This window comes from Pygocentrus nattereri, chromosome 24, assembly GCF_015220715.1.
Source record: "Pygocentrus nattereri isolate fPygNat1 chromosome 24, fPygNat1.pri, whole genome shotgun sequence".
Classification (NCBI taxonomy): Eukaryota; Metazoa; Chordata; class Actinopteri; order Characiformes; family Serrasalmidae; genus Pygocentrus; species Pygocentrus nattereri.
In genome coordinates, this window is record NC_051234.1 from 31568601 (window position 1) to 31590399 (window position 21799).

The 21799-nt window shown below is 43.3% G+C and overlaps 1 protein-coding gene and 1 pseudogene across 2 annotated transcripts in view; both read right to left on the reverse strand.

Annotated features, from left to right (window-relative positions):
- fam49bb (family with sequence similarity 49 member Bb) overlaps positions 1 to 21799 on the reverse strand; it is a 94338-nt gene that overhangs the window by 54690 nt on the left and 17849 nt on the right. Inside the window, exons 1-2 of one of the 2 annotated variants that reach the window (XM_037534139.1) lie at positions 9058 to 9212; positions 6038 to 6123 (exon numbers count right to left, since the gene is read on the reverse strand). The gene's annotated coding sequence lies outside the window, so the exon portion shown is untranslated. Of the gene's footprint in view, positions 1 to 6037; positions 6124 to 9057; positions 9213 to 21799 lie in introns of those variants that run through there. The other variant, XM_017709232.2, reaches the window with a different exon arrangement.
- LOC119262401 lies at positions 5438 to 5641 on the reverse strand (annotated as a pseudogene).

A 21799-nucleotide genomic window follows, 5' to 3' on the forward strand; every position in this document is an offset into this window, starting at 1 on the left:
AATCATGCTCAAAGCACTCAAACACTACCAGCCCACAGGAAGTAATACACAGCCAACATCATCCCATCATACATGTGCGCTATTTCAGGGCAGATTCGTTACAGTATTGGACTGGATTCATTCTTTTTTTCCATCCAGGCCTTTCTGCTGCTATCAGCCCGACACCGGTACCTGCTCTCAGAACAGTGGCGTCTCCATAAGAAACGGATTTAACTTTAAATGTCACCGAATTTGCCAGTGGCATGTTTATACGATCACAAGGTGCCTCTTTCTTGCGCTGTAAGTCACCAAAACAGCCCGTATCATGGAAAACCAGACGTTCCTCTTTTTGGAAATAAAAGATTTTGATGTGTAAACACAACAGTTAAAGTATGAAAATGTACCGGCCACTCCTCAGTCCATTCATATAAACCAGTAGGCTAGAACAGCTTGTTTCAAATTCACTGTTATTAAGTGAGCCTTACATCACCAAGCACAATGCAAAGCATGGAATGCAGTGGTGTAAAGCGCCGCCACTGGACTCTAGAGCAGTGGAGACGTGTTCTCTGGAGTGACCAATCACGCTTCTCCGTCTGGAAATCCGATAGACGAGTCTGAGTTTGGCGGTTGCCAGGAGACGGTACTTGTCTGACTGCATTGTGAGTGTAAAGTTTGGTGGAGGGGGGATCATGGTGTGGGGTTGTTTTTCAGGAGTTGGGCTCGGCCCCTTAGTTCCAGTGAAAGGAACTCTTAAAGCTTCAGCACCAAGAGATTTTGGACAATTTCATGCTCCCAACTTTGTGGGAACAGTTTGGGGACGGCCCCTTCCTGTTCCAACATGACTGCGCACCAGTGCACAAAGCAGGTCCATAAAGACATGGATGAGCCAGTTTGGTGTGGAAGAACTGGACTGGCCTGCACAGAGTCCTGACCTCAACCCCATAGAACACCTTTGGGATGAATTAGAGCGGAGACTGTGAGCCAGGCCTTCTCGTCCAACACCAGTGTCTGACCTCACAAATGTGCTTCTGGAAGAACGGCCAAAAATTCCCATAAACACTCCTAACCCTTGTGGAACGCCTTCCCAGAAGAGCTGAAGCTGTTATAGCTGCAAAGGGTGAGCCGACATCACATTAAACCCTATGGATTAAGAACGGGATGTCATTTAAGTTCATATGCGTGTGAAGCCAGATGACCTAATACTTTTGGCAATATAGGTGTAGTAGATGTAATCAAAATGTTTAATATTTTTACTTCAAAAACTGCCATTCCATGAATTTTTTTGGGAGCTGAGTGTTTGGAATATCGCATGTTTCTCAGTACACATTGTGATGGACTCTTTTGATGGCATCTCCCACTGTGGTACCAAGAACAGATCCAATCAGAGGACATATCGGTTGGTGATTTGCTAGTGAGAGTAAATTTGGAGCATCATGCCATCGCAGGTACGCAGCACATCTCAAACTCGTTTAAAGGTTTTTCTCTGAAAAGTCCCTTCCTTCTCTTGTTGGTATTGAGAACGGGCCATTATCAACTAAATATGAACATTTTTATTAAGTAAGGCCATATTTCAACTTCTAAAAACACTTCAAACTCAACTTTGGCCAACTTCCTCTGCGTTTAAAGTCAAATCATAACAGCACCTCTGTGCCGTGACGGATTTCCGAGAGGGTCTCTGAGGTCAGCGGAGTGTTTTTGATCGATGAAAGGTGGGGGAGTGGTGTGAGGGGGAGGTGTAATATGAGATGAGTGTGATTTTTCCCTCCTTGCTGGTGCATGATGACACAAACGAAAACAAGAAGACATTTTAGAGGCAGTCCAAAGACACTAGATGGAGACGGAAGATGTTTAAATGGTGAATATGACCAGGAGCAAGGCGAAACCGTTCACTTTGATTTCACGTTGACTGTTAAAAACCTCTAATAACGATTTTTCTTTGGATACAGGAATGTAATACGGAAGCGCTGCTGACCCCGAGCCAAAAGACGGTGCCTATGGAACACACCTAGCAGCCAGAGAGGCTATTCATGCTTCAACACGGCCCCATAAGTGAGAAGTGTGAGTTTCAGATATGATATTTGCATCCAAGTAGGTACAGATGAGCGCAAAACAAACGGCTGTTTAAACAGACACCAAACAGGCCTAAGCATGCTCTTCAGAAAGCTCAGTGAAGACGGTGAGGTGGAGTCTTGCTTCCAGCTTTGCTCATATGTAAAGAATGAAAAGTGAAAAAGTCTGACGTTTTCAATTTCATCTCTTCAGAACAAATGACAGTGGTAACACTTCACTGTAGGGTGCTGTTCATAAGGCTACATGAAACCTCCATAAGCCTGTCCTGACAACTGACATAACCATACACAAATGTTTATAAATGCTTATTCCAACAGACATCATTCGCTATAAAGGTCACATATACCAATTATGATCAGTTAGCTTAGGTAGCCTTTACAACATACGACGTCTATTGGAATTGGATTATGTCAGTTGTCATTACAAGCTTATGTAGGTGTCATGTAGCCTTAGGAACAGAACCCGACAGTAAAGCAAAAAGCTTGCTGCAGACTGTGGTAACTAAAAATGGCGTTTTAACCAAAGTCTTCCGAAGGCAAGTGGCATTGTGGCCTGCTTGCCACCTCACATTAGAAGGGTCTTTTAAGACCTCTGACCTGATGGTTACATAAGCAGCAACAGGAAGCAGCAGTGGCCGCATTACTCAAGTCCACTTCATGCTTCAACGTTGACTTCCGTACCGGCCACGTTACGCAACAGTGGAGAATCTCAAGCCATGATGGAAAGTAAAGTGCAAGGCAAGCTGTTTTGTTTCAGCAGTGCAAAAGGAGAATGACGGGAAAGCAGACGAAGAGGAAGACCGAAAGAGAGAGAGAGGGGAAAATAAGGACTCTCAGGGCTACTGAACTGCTTGGTCAAACAGTCAAATGTTTGAGCACCCCAGGTTTTGTTAAGATGAAGAGACCCTTATTCGTCTCACAACGGGGAAATTTCACCTCCACGTTCTAACCCACCCGTGCAGTTAAACACCACACACACACACTAGTGAACACACACTAGGGGGCAGTGAGCAGCCCTATCCACAGCACCCGGGGGGCAGTTGGGGGTTAGGTGTCTTGCTCAAGGACACCTCAGTCATGTGCTGTCAACTCTGGGGATCGAACCGGCGACCTTCCGGTCACGAGGCTGGTTCCCTAACTTCCAGCCCACGACTGCCCCTGTTTTACTGTAGTATAAATAAGCAGTTTAATGAAAATTACTCTTTACTTGGAGAAAAAAAAAAACACAAAATATGACATCCATAAAGGTTACAGCACATTTAATACACTGTATGGCGTAATTATTGAGCTCAGTTGTTTCAGCCACACCCATTGCTATCAGGTGTATAAAATCAAGCACACAGCCTTGCAGTCTCCATAGACAAACACTGGCAGTACAAGGCGTCGTACTGCAGAGCTCAGCGACTTTCAACGTGGCACTGTCATAGGACACCACAAGAGGCAACAAACAGCTCAGCCACAAAGCAGCAGAACAAGCAAACTCACAAAACAGGCCATCAAGTTTAGAGTGTAAAAACTGTCCATCTCCTGTTGAATCATTTACTACAGTAAGTGCGTCTGGAAGCAACCTCAGCACAAGAACTGGCGCTTCATAAAGTGGGTTTCCAAGGTCGAACAGCTGCACACAAGCGTAACATCACTATGCGCAATGCCAAGTGTCGGCTGAAGGGGTGTAAAGCTGCCCCCAATGGACTCTGGAGCAGTGGAAATGTGCTATCTGGGGTGACGACTCAGCTTCTCTATCCGTCAGTCTGATGATGAATGTGGGTATGTTGGATACCAGGAGAACGTTAACCTACCGCAGTGCACAGTGCCAACAGTAAAGTTTGGTGGAGGAGGGATAATGGGCTGGGTCTGTTTTTCAGGCCCCTCAGTTCCAGTGAAGGGTGATGTTGATCCTACAGCACAAAGACATTTTGCACAATCATCTGCTTCCAACTTTGTGTCAGCAGTGTGAGGAAGAGCCCTTCCTGTTCCAGCATGACCGAGTGCCTGTGCACAAAGCAAGCTGTAGTCGTTTCACGTGGAAGTGACTCATGACCGATCAGGAGAGCTCGTTGCTGTCACAAGTCGGAGAAACACTGCCCTGCGCATTTAAGAGATTTCCCTGCTTTAACACATCCATTGCAAATAGTCAGCCATTTTTAACAAGCTGGGTCCAGTCTTCCAAAACCATCTCTCTGATAGAGAGTGTTCACTGTAATGCTTGTGCTGCCACTTAAGACTCATCTTTGTGCCAAGAGGCTTTCAGGAAACTCCGGATTATCTGAATCAGGTGTGATAAAAGCAGGGAAAACAAAGGTGTGCAGGGCAGCATTCCTCCAGGACCAGGACTGAGAAATACTGTGCTACAAGCGTCCCTGTGGCTTCATGTAATTTGAAAAACTATATACCCTGTGTCGCTGAAATCTTACAATAAAACAAAAAATAAATAAATAAATTTAAAAAATCACTGGGCTAACCCACAGTGGTCCTGCATGAGCCCCACGTCTCCTTAACAGGGATATCCATAATCTGCCATCCAGGTCCTCCTACAGTCCTGTGAGTCTCTGCCTGAAGCTGGTCATGATGTCACCAACACTGGTGCTTGTGAACCCAGAAGCTCTCCTAGTCGGTCAGAAATCATTTCCTCAGAAAACAACAGGTAATCGCTTTAAACAGGTTGGTGAGCGTTAAAATGATACTAGCAGCGGTTGCTAATGCTCTACTTTAGAAAACATGCCCCACATTTAAAGGTCCCTCCCAACAGCCCTATTTGATTGGTGGTTGGTTAGTGTAGTGGGTAACACCTCTGCCTTCTACGCTGTAGACTGGGGTTCAGTCCCCCACCTGGGTAAACACCCTACACTACACCAATAAGAGTCCTTGGGCAAGACTCCTAACACCACCTTGGCCTACTTGTGTGAAATGATCAAATTGTAAGTCGCTCTGGATAAGAGCGTCAGCCAAATGCCATAAATGTAAATGATTGACAGGAGTGCCTCATTATCAGTCAAGGCTGCAAATACATTTTAATTTTTTGCAAAGCTGGAGCGCCACGACGAGGAGCTAAAACTGCAGTAAGACCATTAAGACAACGAAAAACATCACTTTGCTTCCATATTAACGTTAAGATTAAGATTAAGTGACCCTTATTAGTCCCACAACGGGGAAATTTCACCTCCGCATTTAACCCATCCGTGAAGTGAAACACCACATACACACTAGTGAGCACACACACACTAGGGGGCAGTGAGCACACTTGCCCGGAGTGGTGGGCAGCCCAATCCGCAGCACCCAGGGAGCAGTTGGGGGTTAGGTGTCTTGCTCAAGGACACCTCAGTCATGTGCTGTCGGCTCTGGGGATCGAACCGGCGACCTTCCGGTCATGAGGCTGGATCCCGAACCTCCAGCCCACGACTGCCCCAGGAGGTACTGCAATACCAGGTCGATGCGTGGAGCGGACGGAGCAAGCCCCTCTTCCGTCTCCCTGTCCTAAAAATCTATTTAATATGTAGTACTCATATAGAGGACGTATCAGATATTAAACTGATAAGAACAGATTCTACACTTGATCTTAATGCTAATTTAATTAGCAATTTCAAATAAGCATTTGAACTTCAAAGAAGTCCAGAATATGCTGCTACAACTGTGATTTGACCTCCATTGTAACTTATAAATACATTAATTGCAGAGAAGTACATGCAAAACAAAATATTCCCTAAAGAAAACTTTTCCCCCTCAGATTTACTATTTATAATTGTGCACATTAAGAATAAAAACAGTAAATAAAAGGCCTACAGTCAGTGCAACCCCTGGTTCCTCTCAGCACCACGGTGAAGAAATCAGAGGCGGAAATTTAATGACTGAATTCTGCAGAACGTTGGGTGAAATCAGAGAATTCCTCTTTAACCCAAGCGTCCTATCTAGAACATTCAATCTGCTCTGAGGACTAAGAACATCTGAGTGGTGATCTGGATGTGTGACTGTTCTGGGTTGGAGACGCTTACCAGCAGACCAGAAGAGGAAGGTGACAGGAGGAAGGCCCACCCAGGCGCTCGGCCGAGGTCGCGGTCCTGCAACGGGGGCTTGGGCTCTGGAGAAGACAGATGAAGACACGATCAACAACTACGGCTCAACAGAGCATTGTGTCAATACAGATTTCAAGAAGCTAAAAGTCACGACAGTCGGTACAGGGGTCAGTTAAGATGAAGGAGAATTCAACATTTCTGCATGATTTGGTTTCCAAGAAGAAAAGTAGTGATGGGAACCAGGCGTCGCCATGACTACAACACAGATATAGACATTTTATTTACCATCCAGAACCACCAGAGAACCCACACGAGTCTACTGAGTTTATATGGAACGTTCAAGATGGAAAATAGTGGAAAATCTGGAATAATAAGTTTTCTTCCAACATCCTGCATGTATCCCTCCCACCATGGGTTTAAAAAAAAAATAAAATAAAATAAATAAATAAATAAACTGTCAAATTTGATGATCAATTCCCAAACAGCAAACTTACAAACCGTAAATATTACAGCAGAAATTCACAAAACAAAAGAGGTCTTAAATAATATAAACACTGCAGCATGTTATTCTCTGTTAGCACACACTCACACACACACACACACACATTCACTCACACAGACACACGCACACACACACTCGCTCACACACACTCACACACACACACGTACACTCACACTCGCTCACGCACACACACACTTACACACACACACACTCACACTCGCTCACACACACGCACACTCACTCACGCACACTCACACACACAGACACACACTCGCTAATGCATACTCACACTTACAAAAGTGAGTGCACCCCTCATGTTTCTGCAAATATGTTATTCTATCCTTTAATAGGACGACACTGTAGAAATGAAACTCTGATATAAGTTAAAGTGGTCAGTGTGCAGCTTGTATAGCAGTGCAGATTCACTGACCTCTCAAAAGAACAACACACAGACATTAATGTCTAAATAGCTTTCAGCACAAGTGAGTCCACCTCACAGTGAACGTGTCCAGATTGGGCTCAAAGTGTCGATATTTAGTGTGACCACCATGATTATCTAGCACTGCCTGAACCCTCTTGGGCATGGAATTCACCAGAGCTGCACAGGTTGCTGCTAGAATCCTCTCCATGATGACATCACGGAGCTGGTGGATGTTAGACGCCTTGCACTCCTCCTCCTTTCGCTTGAGGACGCCCCACAGGTGCTCAGTTGTGTTTAGGCCTGGAGACCTGTTTGTGTGTGTGTATATGTGTGTGTGAGATATATATATATATATATATGACACACACACAGCTGCTGTTGGAACAAAACCTCGTATCTCCAAAATGATAAATGATACTTTTAATGTAGGTCAGTGGAATCTCACTATATAGGTTTTCTTCCGACAACAGTGACGTATATATTTGATATATTGACCTGGTTCAATAAGCAACCACGATTACTGCACAATATTCATTTGGCCCTTAAACTGAACTAATTCTGAAGAAACTACCAGTAGATGCAGCAAACGTCCAAGAATATCAACATTCAACTTGTCAAGTGACAACAGAACAGCAGAGAGCGTTTCCCCATTTCATTTCCCCGTAACGTCTTTTTTTGGTCTCTCTCTCCAAGCTTACACAACACGGCCCATGATGAGCTGTTCTCCATCAGTCCCACTGTGAAGTCTACACAATCAAAGAACTTCGCGTAGCTTTGGTAAACACACCTCCACAGGAGACTCGGACAAGCCCTGGGCTCCATTCAGCACCACATCCCTGGCAGAGTTTAGCATTTTCGCTTCTCTAACACTGTAAACTCAGCTCATGAAGGCCTTGCTTATCAGATGCACTCAATGAGGAGGAACAGCAGCTCTGCAGAGCTGCGGCCTGGAAGGAACCCAGTTTGACACTCCCTGTCGTACACATATCTAGGCCACACTGCACACAAGCACGTTATTAAATGCCTGACAACCATTTCATCTGCCAATCTTTAGGATCCATCACAATATGACTGTAAGCTAGTAAACACACTACTGTAGGCAGATGTTTGAGTGCCCTTGGCTTAATTATACGTTTTGTTGATTCTCTAAGAGAAATCGAGTTTTCTGCCCATTTTAGCTACGTTCACGTTACAAGCCTCGTTCCTCAAATCCGATTTTTTGCTCAGATCCCGTCTCTCAGACTCAATGGTTCACACTCGTTTAGGTCAGCGACTCAAATCGGTCATTAATGTGATGAACCGGCTCCTGAACTGACCCTCATGAGCTCCTCCTCCTCAGTAACGTCACGTGTCTGAATCTGCATCATCAGCACAAACTAACGAACAAAACGAGCTTCGCTGAGAAGATCATTAACTCTGATCAGCTCTCAGCTTCATTATTAGAGCCAGACGGAGGAGAAAAAGGTGAGACGAGCTGCTTTTCCACCGTTTACAGGCTTTAACGTCTGTTCGGCGCTGTTGCCACGGTAACGCTGAATGATGGAAAAAAGCACATGAATTCCGATCTGAGCGTCACATTAAGGTCACGTGGCCACGAAACGGATACGCATCCAATGTAGGACCACATATGAAAGTGGCTCAGGTTGGATTTTTAAAAATCTGATTTGTGTCCACACAGCCCTGAAAACACCAGATTAGATTCATATTAGGGCAAAAAAAAAAAAATCAGACTTGAATCAGACACACTTTAACCTGCTAATGTGAACGCAGCCTTTAATGCATGATTAACATACTGGGGGGAAAAAATAAAGTAAAAAGTCAAAGTTAAGACATTTTCTACTTCTTGTTTTTCCATATATTAAATTTATCAGACAAATAGAAATTGTGCACCAACATTGGCTGAAAAATGTCTTTTTTTGTCCTGCAGAAGATGCGTTAACTTATTTATTAATTATTTCCAATTCAAAATGACGGCTGTGATTTAAATATCTGGGCTAGCAGCAGCACAATGCTGATTACAGTCATCAAATCCCACAAGAACATATGAAATCAGTGTAAAATCACTCGCAAAGGCACCTGAATCTGGAGAATCCGACCTGGTCAGGAAACACACACCCCTTCTCTACAATGCAAAGGCAGATTTCAGGGTGGGGTCATCAGTTCCAGGGTCCGGCACAGTTTGCTGATTCCCCTCTTTAAATCACTCGGCGGTGTGAGAATCAAGGCCAGTGTCGGTCTAAACTCTGAGCTGCAGGATGGCGCAGGCTCGATCGCAGGCCGCTGCGGCGGAGAGAGAGAGCTGGTAGAGAGTAGGAGGTGATCAGGCCACTTCCTCTTGTGCAACACTTCCTCCCATTCGGGGCAGCCGTCAGGTTCCCATCCTGAACTCTGATCTTTGTCGCACCGTCAGCACTGCCGTCTGCACGGAAAGCTTTAAAATGAGCACAAAAAAACACCGCGTACTGTTTTCCACACCTCCAGCTGAGGAATTTAACAAGAAGCACGAATTTCCACACATTCAGAAGCATCGGCCTTCATCAGCTTCACGAATCAGACCGAACCGATTATTTCACCATGGTTTGCACTGCCGTTTCAATAGAAACACAGCAGTGAATCCAGCCACTTCCTGCCTCATGTGACATGCTAGAAAAGAGTGACTATGTGAACCATGTTCACCATCATCCTCTTCCTCTTTTCACACGTATTACATTACAAAGGAAGCCTACTTCACTATCAAACTGACCCTATATGGGCACAAGCACCTTTTAACTAATGAACCAGAGGGATGTGTCCCATAGAGTTTCTACTGTCCCTACAGCAATGCAAACAGCAGGCCTGCTGTCCTACCCACAACGGTGAACACACAACAAGGAAAAACTGTGGTGACACTGAAAGGTCACATGGCAGGAAGAGTCAAAAAACTAAACTGACCTGCTGGCAGTCCAGATCAGTCACCACTGACATTTGGCCCATTATGAAATGAAAAATGACAAATGAGCCCCTGAAACTGACGATCAGCTGAAATCCTGAATCAAACAAGAACGAGAAACATTTCACTTTCAGAGCTACAGCAGCGTCTCCTCAGCTCCCGAACACTCAGAGCGCTGATAAAGAAGAGGAGATGAAGCACAGCGGTGAACAGGACCCCGTCCCGACTTTTATGGAGCATGTTGTTGGCATCAAATTCAAAAGTGGGCAGATATTTTTCAAAAAAACAATAAAATTTCTCAGTTTCAACGTTTGATTTGTTGTCTTTGTGGTACTTTCCTTTAAAAACATGGTTTACATGATTTGCGGATCATTGTTCCTGTTTTTATTTACATTCTGAACAGTATACTAACTTTTTTGAAAACTGTTTTATAGAAACAAACGTAACTGTACTCACTTTTTTTTTGCTTGGTTATTAAACCTCCTGTGATGGTCACTTAACAGGTGAAGAAAAAAACTGTGGATTCCGACTTTGTTCCAAGTCATTTTGGACCGTTTCTTTTTCTCCACTCAGCATGAAATTTACACACAATGTAAAGAGCAACAGCCTTTTTTTATTATAGAAAAAAGAAGATACGAGGTTTTGCTCCATGAGCAGTGACCGGTTTGTTGTGACAGTAGCCATTACTGCCTCACACAATTAAAACACAACACCTTTAACTTTTGACATGTTTTACAGGCTTGTAGTTCAGGATGGAGGACTTTTTGACCTTTGCATACACACACACACACACACACGCCACTTTATTAGGTAATTCTGTTCAGTTGCTTGTTAACACAAATAGCTGATCAGCCAATCTCACGGCCGCAGCTCACTGCATTTAGGCGTGTAGAGGTGGTCAAGACGACCTGCTGAAGTGCAGACCGAGCATCAGAACGGGGAAGAAAGGGGATTTAAGGGACTTTGAACGTGGCGTGGTTGTTGGTGCCAGACGGGCTGGTCTGAGTATTTCAGAAACTGCTGATCTGCTGGGATTTTCACACACAACCATCTCTAGGGTTTACAGAGAACGGTCCGAAAAAGAGGAAACATCCAGTGAGCGGTCAGTTGTGTGGATGAAAATGCCTTGTTGATGTGAGAGGTCAGAGGAGAATGGGCAGACTGGTTCCAGATGATAGAAAGACAGCAGGAACTCAAATAACCAACCAGAATCTCTGAGGAACGTTTCCAACACCTTGTTGAAAGTGTGACATGAAGAATTAAAGCAGTTCTGAAGGCAAAAGGGGGTCCAGCCTTTTACTAGCAAGGTACCTAATAAAGTGGCTGGTGTGTGTGTGTGTGTGTGTGTGTGTATACACACTTATTTATTTTTTATTCCCTTAGCCACATGGGAGATCAGGGTTCAATCCCAGCACAGAGAAACACTCATTAGGAGTCTAACGGTTTGTACTGCAATGTAATGACGTCTCTCTGGCACGTCTGTATGAGACCATCTGTCATCACATCTCTGAAGCTTTTCATGATAACGATAGCCACACTACTCATCATGCAGCCGCACCCACAATTTCTTCTTTTTTGTCTACTTGCTTTTCTCAGTTACATCTTTCTCCACACATCCTTTCAGACCCACAGCACCGAGTGGTCTTCTCACAGTGGAAGGATGGACAGAAGCACCTGTGGATGTTTTCAGATCTGAAGCAGCTTGATCTTCTCCTCTCTCTCAGAGATGGAAGCTTTAAGCACTGCTTATCTGATGGGGGCAGTTTTGGGGTTGACCAGGTCTTAGATGACCCCCCTTTTTCACACAGTACTGCACATTACAGTGATATCAGGGAAACAGACCCTGGTTGAGCTGCTTCCTGAGACATTTTTGGTGCAGCCTGGTGAACATCAACATGCCATCACCTCACCGGTTGCCAGAGACATGTGACCACACACACACACACACACACACACTCTTCCCCTCGCAGACAGAGCACCATCTTCCCCAGTTTCCCCATTCCCCATTCCTCCAGTGACACTCCAGTGGGTAAAACTGATGACTTTCTAAACTGGCTGACTCGTTGGCTGATCAGGTGACCTTGTATATTTAAAATCATTAATAAAAATGATATTTATGACATTCATTTGATAAAATTTTAATGACCCATTAAAGCCCAAAACACTGGTGACACAGTTCTGTTCTGCTGTTCTGATAAACAAAATAATTAATGAATGAATGAAATAGTGAGTGAGTCTGACTCGCCTTCTCGAGCCTCGAGATGCCTCCTCTCTGTTGAGCTCATATTTCTGTTCATAGTTGAATCTTTTCCTCGTTTACTGAAACTGCTGCCTAATTTTTTTGTACCCAATGACAGAAAAGAATCTTGAATCTTGTAAAATCTTCCTATTTAGGACTAAAACCGGGTTCTTTGACTCATAACAATAGTGGAACCCTTTTGATGCTATAGAGAACCATTTCAAAAAGGTTCTATATGGACCCATCTACAGCACGTTCTCCATCAACATGAGCCCTTTCACAATGTGACAAACCCTTTAATCAAGCAAAGGGTACTTTAAGTGTTCATGGGTCTATATAGAACCATTGTCTTCACTAAAGAACCCTTGAAGAACCGAAGTTTAAAGGTTAGCGTCTGGCTAAGCTAAAGCAGGCTATATATATATTGAAGAAATGGCGATTTTAGTATCCTGTACGCAAGATCCAGTCACTCTGATGAGGCACTTCTAGTGTCAGGATAAATGTCCTGATTTGGGCAGTTAAATCATTCCTGTTAACGTGAAGCACATCTCACAGCAAAGCTGGAATCCTAGGATCTCAACAACTGCACCCTTTCCACGGCAGAGTCTCAGGAGCTCACATTTCATGTTATGTGTGGGATTTTGTGGGGTGATCTATAGAACGCTCCTCCTTCCCAAAGCAAGGAAAGATCCCTCATCGCCCGGTGTTGAAAGGTAAAACAATGCAGCACAGCCGCTGATGAATACAATGCATTAGCCAGCAGGAGCAGGCATGAGATAACCTTCAACTTCCCCAACTGAAGGAACTGTCGCGCAGTGGAAAACAGGACTAATATACTGGGACTTGTGTGTGCAACAATGCACAACTCAGAACTGACCCCACGTGGTGCCTCACAGGGCTGAAAGATATCCAAATCGCTATTGGATCCAGTCCACGTGGGCCAAAACACTGTAGACCCTGCCTTGGTAAAACACACCTGATTCAGCTCATCAGCTAACGAGCAGGGCCTTCATGAACTGAATTCAGAGCGGTAGATGAGGTAAACCCTAATTCCCACAGCCCTTTGGCCTAAAAGGTCAGTTTGAACGCCTGGCCTACATTATCAGAGTTTTAAGAGGGGAAATTTAACCTAATAACCCAGAGATGTATACTGCCTGTAGAATCAGACTAATCAGAGGCAGCCACACCTCCATGTGTTGTGACATCACAACCACAACTTACTGGCTTTCTGGCACACTACCATAAGAGGTCAAGCCGTACTGTACTGCTATACTAACTTGCTATACTAACTATACCGCGAGATAAAACAATCACGATTTAAATCACACTTGCAGTATTAGTCAGAAAAACCGCAATAAGATATTTTCCACAAATCCTTCAGCCCTGCCGTCTCAATTCAATGCTTTTTTACTGCCCCACAGCTGAATCAGATCAGTAGGTAATAATAAAATAATCCTCCTCTACAGTAAAATAAAGCTCTGCTGATCCTTCAACACAGTTTAACAGTAAATGGTCTCAAACGCTGGAGTTAATGTAGAACTGCTGATTCACCCTTTAACCCTGAAGATCAGCGCAGACGGCTGGTCACCATAGCAACACAGACAACAGTCTCGCCCAGGTAGTAGATAACGAAATGGCAAAGAGAGAGATTTAAGACGGACATCGATAATCTGGAGACAAATTGACTTATTTGCATTTATATTCACTCCAGCTGGTTTCCTGATCCGTCTAATCTGCAACGGGAAACTGACAAACACTAAAGAGACGAGAAGCGGAAGTCAGCTTCCCGTTCCACCTTAAGTAGCGCAGCAGTTACATTCTGGCGCCTCATGCACCTTTTAAGGTGGAAGAGGAAAATCGAACAAGAAGCTGGCGAATGAGAAGCGACTTCAGCCTCATAAAAAAAATAAATAAATCAAATGTTGAGAGACGTTTTACAAGAAACCGTTCTACTGTTGAGGAAAAGTTTCCTGCTGGAGATGTGAGAAAAGCGGCTGTAGCTGAGCTGAAGCTTAAAGCAGAGCAAAGCGAGTCTGAGTTTTTTCATTTATATTTTCAGTCTACACTAGTACATCAGCACATCCTGAGACCCATATCGCTGTTGCTGGAAGAAAACCTTGTATCTCCATTTTTTACATAATTTGAAAATGCCTGTTACCCCTTATATTCTGTGTAAATTTCAAGATGAATGGACCAAAAGAAACACCCTAAAATTACTAGGAAAAAATTCTGGTTCCACTGACTTACATTAAAAATAAAGTAGGTTTTTTCCCCTCTCCTGAAAAGTTACCATTTTGGAGATACGAGGTTTAGTTCTGACAACAGCGATATAACATACTTACAGACAAGATGATAAAATGTGACTCCAGTAAAACGGACATAAATCGTAGTGGCTCCCAAGCTGGACGAAATGTCTCCTTTTAATATTACGTTAACTATGTAAAAAGGTTGTTTACAAGATAAAAACAGTGGGTGATTATCTACTTTTTTGCCTAGTTGGCTCATCTCAGGAACAAATGAGTCCAAGTCCAGCACACGGCCACATGACGGCTTGAGATGGAGAACACTATCAGGAGATTAGACAGTGACTCAACACTCAGAGAAAGCCTTCGTTATACAGTCAGCAGCTTTGATGAAACAGAATCCATCACAGCCGGCGTGCCTGTCCTTCTGTGACCTCACTGTAGCGCTTTTTTAGCACTGCCCTTCAGTGACCTCAAACTAACACCGGATATTGCACGAGCTTATCATCAAAAGACACCAACACATCGGCTTTATCAGAGGAAAGGCAAGTGTTCCACACTCGAGACTTCAGTGTCATGAGTGAATATGTTTAATCTCAATAATACAATCTCTCTCACTTCTGAGAGAGGATTGGACCCCAGATTAAGCCAGTGCTGTATTTAGTTTAGCCTCATCAAATACTGTTTCTTATACAGGCAATAGTTCAAAGCTGATGTTACCCGGAATTAAAGCTGAGATATGATCAAACGCTTTGAGCCGAGAAAAAAAGTTTATCAGAAGCATCGACTATACAGGCACACAAGAGGTCTACAGTAGGGCTGTACGGCTTGAATGCTGGATATTATGGCTGAGCAGCAAGTACAGCAAGTACCTTGACATTCATTCTTTGGCTGTATAACTAAAGATAAAAGTAACACACATCTTTAAAACAAATAAATAAATAAATAAAAAGCTCTGTATGGTGAACCAGGTTTGTTGTGATAGTAGCTATTACTGCTATATATATTTAGTTGTTGTGGCTCTATAGCAGAGTGGTTAAGTCATTCGCTTTATACACAGCAGACCTGGGTTTAAAGCCTAATTAGGGAAGTGCACTATTCTAGTGTTAGACATTCTCAGCACTGCAGCAACGCTGACGTGGTGGTGGTGTGTTAGTGTGTGTTGCGCTGAATGTACCTGCTCTGTGAGGGTCCATGGGGGTCCTGACCACTGAAGAACAGGGTAACAGAGTATCAGAGAAACAGATGGACTACAGTCTGTAACTGTAGAACTACAGAGTGCAGCTATGCAGTAAGTGGACAGTGATATTAATAATGGGCCTGATAATGCCTGTAATAAGACTGGTAGATTATCCAAATAATATCTGGTCAATGACAGTCCTATGATGGTCTCTTTCCACTGTACTGCATACAATAAAGTTAAATATTCCTATCAGATTAAACTGGGATTTTAATCTGTAACCATTTATTTTAACTCAATCTCATGCATGGCCAGTGAACGGTCAAGCCCACCATGAGCTCAATTGGGTGCAGCAGAGCAATGAAGTCACCAAGCTGTGCAGTGCAGGGCTCAGAGTCACCGATCGAGCGTGTGGGAAACTCTGTGAGGCTTATCTAATGTGCTTCATCTCGGAAAGGCACAACAGGCCCCGGGGGCTCGCTGGAACAGAGATACCGCTGACCATGTTAACATAACATATTCATGCTAATGGTTACCTTACATTTATTCTTAATCATGTTCCTATTTTTGGCCCTTTACAGACACCAGGCTGTAAGAACTTCAGACGCATTAAAGTTTAACTCGTCTCCTGCAGTCAGTCCAGCGGAGAGATGTGCAAAGTGCCCTCCTACTTTCTATTCTTCCACTGCGCTCAACACGTCCTCAGGTGGTTCTCAGCTTGCTCTTGACGTGTGTAACCGCAACGCTGCGTTAATCCTCTCCAATTACCCGCCTCGGGTTTATGCACACTTGGGAGAAAAAAAAAGTTTATTATTTTAAAAAGACAGATGGTGGAGGATTTGCATGAGCCGGCACCGAAATTTTCACGGAGGTGTCCAGAGGGAAAATGATTACCTTCATATAAACTAACTGATTGTTTAGAAAATACCTTCCGGTCTACTTTAGATGGTGTAGCACCACTTAAACACAAAAAAGAGAGACAGAAAAAACTTGCGCCGTGGTATAACGACCAAACTCGTACTTTAAAGCAATTAGTACGAAATTTTGAGCGAAAATGGCGATCAACCAAACTGGAAGTATTCCACTCTGCTTGGAAAGACAGTATTGTTGAATATAGAAGAGAAATTAATAAAGCCCGCTCAGAGTATCTGGCCTCTCAGATCGAGATTAATAAAAACAACCCTAGAGTTCTCTTTAGTGTTATTTCTAAACTGACTAAAAATCAGGCAGGTACTGATCCTCAGATTCCAGCAATCCACACTAGCAATGCTTTTATGGACTATTTTGATAATAAAATGGAAAATATTCGGGACAAAATTCAACAGATAAATAGCACATCTTGTCTGTCATCTGGTGTGGCTGATATAGAACAAAATCCAGCTACCGAAGTCAGGTTGGAAGTTTTTAACCCACTACATCAGTTAGAACTGGAGAAAATTATCTCCTCATCAAACTGCACAACCTGTACACTTGATGCAGTTCCCACAAAACTATTAAAACAGGTATTACCAGACATAATTAAACCACTATTAACAATAGTAAACTCATCATTAAACCTGGGGCATGTTCCCAAAGCCTTTAAACTAGCACTAATTAAACCTTTGATCAAGAAACCAAATCTTGATCCTAGTGTACTATCTAACTATAGACCTATTTCAAATTTACCATTTATTTCTAAGATTTTAGAAAAGGCCGTGGCCCAACAACTTGGCTCTTATCTGCAAAGAAACCAGATCTATGAAAAATTCCAATCTGGATTTAGGCCTCATCATAGCACTGAGACAGCTCTAGTTAAGATAACAAATGATCTGCTTCTTGCCGCTGACCAAGGCTGCGTTTCTTTACTGGTACTTCTTGATCTGAGCGCAGATTTTGATACAATAGATCATAATATCCTCCTAGAAAGATTAGAGAAAATGGTCGGTATAACTGGAACTGCCTTATCGTGGTTCAAATCATACTTGACCGATCGTTTTCAGTTTGTGAGGGTAAATAATATACCCTCCAATTATACAAAGGTTAGATATGGAGTTCCACAAGGCTCTATCTTAGGACCGTTATTATTTACGTTATACATGCTCCCCCTGGGCAAAGTTATTAGAAAACATAATGTTAATTTTCATTGTTATGCAGACGACACGCAGCTCTTCATATCAGCCAAACCTGATGACAAACAGAGAATAAAGAAAATGGAGGATTGCGTAAAAGATGTGAAATCATGGATGTCACACAATTTTCTTCTATTAAATAGTGATAAAACAGAAGTTCTTCTATTAGGCCCTAAAGCTGCTAGAAATAAATTATCACACCTAATGTTGAATCTGGCCGACTTCTCAGTCACACCTGGTTCAACAGCTAAAAATCTTGGCGTTATCATAGATTCAGATCTAGCATTTGATAAACACATATCTAATGTTACTAAAACAGCTTTTCTACATCTCCGTAACATCGCCAAGCTAAGAAATGCTTTATCCTTACATGACGCAGAAAAATTAGTACATGCCTTCATTACGTCAAGGCTAGACTACTGTAATGCGCTACTGTCAGGATGTTCTAGCAGTAACTTAAATAAACTTCAGCTAGTTCAAAATGCTGCAGCCAGGGTCCTTACTAAAACTAGAAAATTTGACCATATTAGTCCAGTCCTATCAGCTCTTCACTGGCTTCCAGTCAAATTCCGCATAGACTATAAAATTCTCCTGTTAACGTATAAAGCCCTACATGGGCTCGCTCCTGAGTATCTGAGAGACCTTATCTCCTATTATGAACCACCACGATTACTTAGATCACAGGGTGCTGGCTTCCTAGTAGTTCCCAAAATTCAGAGAAGCTCTGCAGGAGGAAGAGCTTTCTCTTATAAAGCGCCCCAACTCTGGAATAATCTCCCCGATAATGTTCGGGACTCAGACACAGTCTCAATCTTTAAGTCTAGACTAAAAACTTACTTGTTTAGTTTAGCTTTTGGTAGTTAATGTTAATTCCCTTTAGATAAGGCTGCAGATCCAGGGGTTCATGGACATAGTGAATTGTGGGTAAACTGAGATGCTGGTGCTGCTGTCACTCACTACATGCAGTCACTCAGGTTTGTGGACGGTGGAGTGGGTGAATGCCAGTGTCTCAGGGAGCCTCCGTGTCTATGTTACCTTCTGGCTCTCTCCCTTTAGTTAGGCTGTCATATTCAGACCTGCCGGAGTCATTAGTCACACTCTGATAATCTTTTACATTTTCTGTTCTTCATAAATCCAGCCTAAACTAATTCCTAAATCTTTCCTTCCTCCGAGTTACTGACTGTCCACCGGTCCGGCCCAATACTGATGGATGTCCCACCCTCAAGTCCCCCTGTCCCCCTGATTGACCAGACTGATGGAAGTTTCTGGAACGCAGCTTCTCCACTACAGATCACATCCAAATCTATATGAACTCTAATTGTTTCCACTGTTGATTATACACACCTGAATATATTAGAACTGCGTGGATGTAAAATTGACTTTTCAATGTTTAACTTATAAGTTGTCTGACCAGTGGTAGGATGGTCCCCCCTTTAGATGTGAGTCTTGGTCCTCCCGAGGTTTCTTCCTCCTCCAGCTCTGAGGGAGTTTTTCCTTGCCTCAGCGCTCACGGGGGTTCTGTATATTCTGTATATTATGTTCAGTGTTTGGTCTGATTCTCTGTGCTGTGATTCCCATTTTTGTAAAGCTGCTTTGTGACAACATCAGTTGTAAAAAGCGCTATATAAATAAATTTGATTTGATTTCATTTGATATAAACAGCATCACGTGACAGAACTTCGGCAATGTAAGAGTTAATCACATAGAAACGAACCACACGCTTCAGGTTTGTTCCTCAGAGTGAAGTAACTGGGTGAAGCCCAAACGGTGGAAAACCATGACGACATTTGTGTGGTTTCATTACCAAAAACAGAATTCATCATTCATACACGGCTATTTTCAGTTTGGGCTGCTGTGGATTTTACCTTGTGATGGGTAAAATATCACCATATTTCAGGGGATTTTCACGACACATGACATCACAATATTTACTTTTTCTGACAACTGATGAGCTGAAAAAAAAAAAAACAAACAAAACAAAAAAAAAAACTACCAGCAGCGCCACATAAAAAAAACACTGCCTTATCCAAAAAGTAGTCCGGGCAGAAACACCACTTAGAACTTCAGCATGAGTGGGTGGGGCTAAACTGCTCTAAGCTGAAAAGATGCATACATGTGAACATGCGTGAGTGGGTGGGGCTAAACTGCTCTAAGATGAAAAGGTGCATACATGAGAACTTGCGTGAGTGGGCGGAGCTAAACTGCTCTAAGCTGAAAAGATGCATACATGTGAACATGCGTGAGTGGGTGGGGCTAAACTGCTCTAAGATGAAAAGGTGCATACATGAGAACTTGCGTGAGTGGGCGGAGCTAAACTGCTCTAAGATGAAAAGGTGCATACATGTGAATATGCGTGAGTGGGCGGAGCTAAACTGCTCTAAGATGAAAAGGTACATACATGTGAATATGAGTGAGTGGGCGGAGCTAAACTGCTCTAAGATGAAAAGGTGCATGCTTGTGAATATGCGTGAGTGGGCGGAGCTAAACTGCTCTAAACTGAAAAGGTGCATACCTGTGAATGCATTTGTATTTGTGACAACACAGACAGAACAAATTGACTTTTTTTACAGAGTAATTTTCTTATATAGACTGTAAGGACTGGAGATATGAATAAAAATAGGTTTTAAAACATCCCACTCAATGTCCAGCCCATATATAGTAACCAAGCTGTGACCCATTTTGAATTCACTGTTTTTGTGAGGTCACAAACACATAGACGTTTACACACAGCTGCCTATTCAGCTTAGAGCAGTATGGTCACCCATTCAGTCTTAGTTTATATGAATAGTTTTATAGTTACAATTTTCATGTTTCAGTCCAAACCTCATAGAGAGCAGCCAATCAGAACAGCTCACGCAGAGCAGCCAATCAGAACAGCTGGCACAGAGCAGCCAATCAGAACAGCTCGCACAGAGCAGCCAATCAGAACAGCTCGCACAGAGCAGCCAATCAGAACAGCTCATACAGAGCAGCCAATTAGAACAGCTCATACAGAGCAGCCAATCAGGACAGCTCACACAGAGCAGCCAATCAGGACAGCTCACAAAGAACAGCCAATCAGGACAGCTCATACAAGGTACAACACATATACAACACATGCTCTATCAATATGAAGAACAATTTCACCATGCAAAGGGTTCTTTAGTAAATAAAATGGCTCTATAAAGAACCATAAACACTCAAAGACCCCTTTGCATGACTAAAGGGTTCTTTGCATCATGAAAGCATTCTTCAGATTGATACTGTACATGTTTCTAGTATTATATTTTTGCAGAGTTCTACATAGCATCAAAAAGGGTTCTACTACTGTTACCATATCAAGCTTGTAATGCTAAAAGAACCCTTTCAGTGCTATACAGAACCATTTTTAAAAAGGATCTGTATAGAATCATCTGCAGCACATTCTCCATCAATCTGAGGAACCCTTTCATGATGCAAAAGCCCTTGATTCGAGCAAAGGGGTCTTTGGTTCTAAAAAAGAACCATGAACACTCATTTTCTTTACTGAAGACCCCCGGAAGGCCCATCTTTTTAAGAGTGTCGGACTGTTTTAGTCACAAAAACCCAAAGAAATATCATAAACGGACATCAAGGACAAAAACTAAAGGCCCAAAGCAGCAAACCGTCCCTATGACTTGCTTATATGAAGCAATGCATACAGTGGTTATTAATCAGACGACCGGTCAGCCACCTAAAACATGCCTGAACATCTCAGGTTTCACACAAGCCTAATTCGCCTCGTCTCAGGTCAGTCAGCTCCACATCTCTGACTGAGGTGCTTTCGTAATCGTAGCTTTCCGCTGCTTTCATAATCGTAAATCCCGGGTCAGCTGCGCGCCAAAAGGATCACCCCTATCACTGCATAAGCCAATTCCTGCGGCTGACCGCACGGCCACCGGCAGCCGATCAGGCCCACGCTAGCTGAGCCTTCTTAACACGTGGCGGCCCAGAGATCTGCCGAGTTCCCCCAGTACAGAACAGGCACTTCAGACCGTTACCATGGCAACAGCTTGTGTCCCATGCTGGGAGAGGCTGAAACGCTGGAAGAGGACTGAGTCACGAAGCCTGACAGAGTGAGGCCAATCGCTCTGGAAACACAGCCGCGTAAGCCGTGCGGCC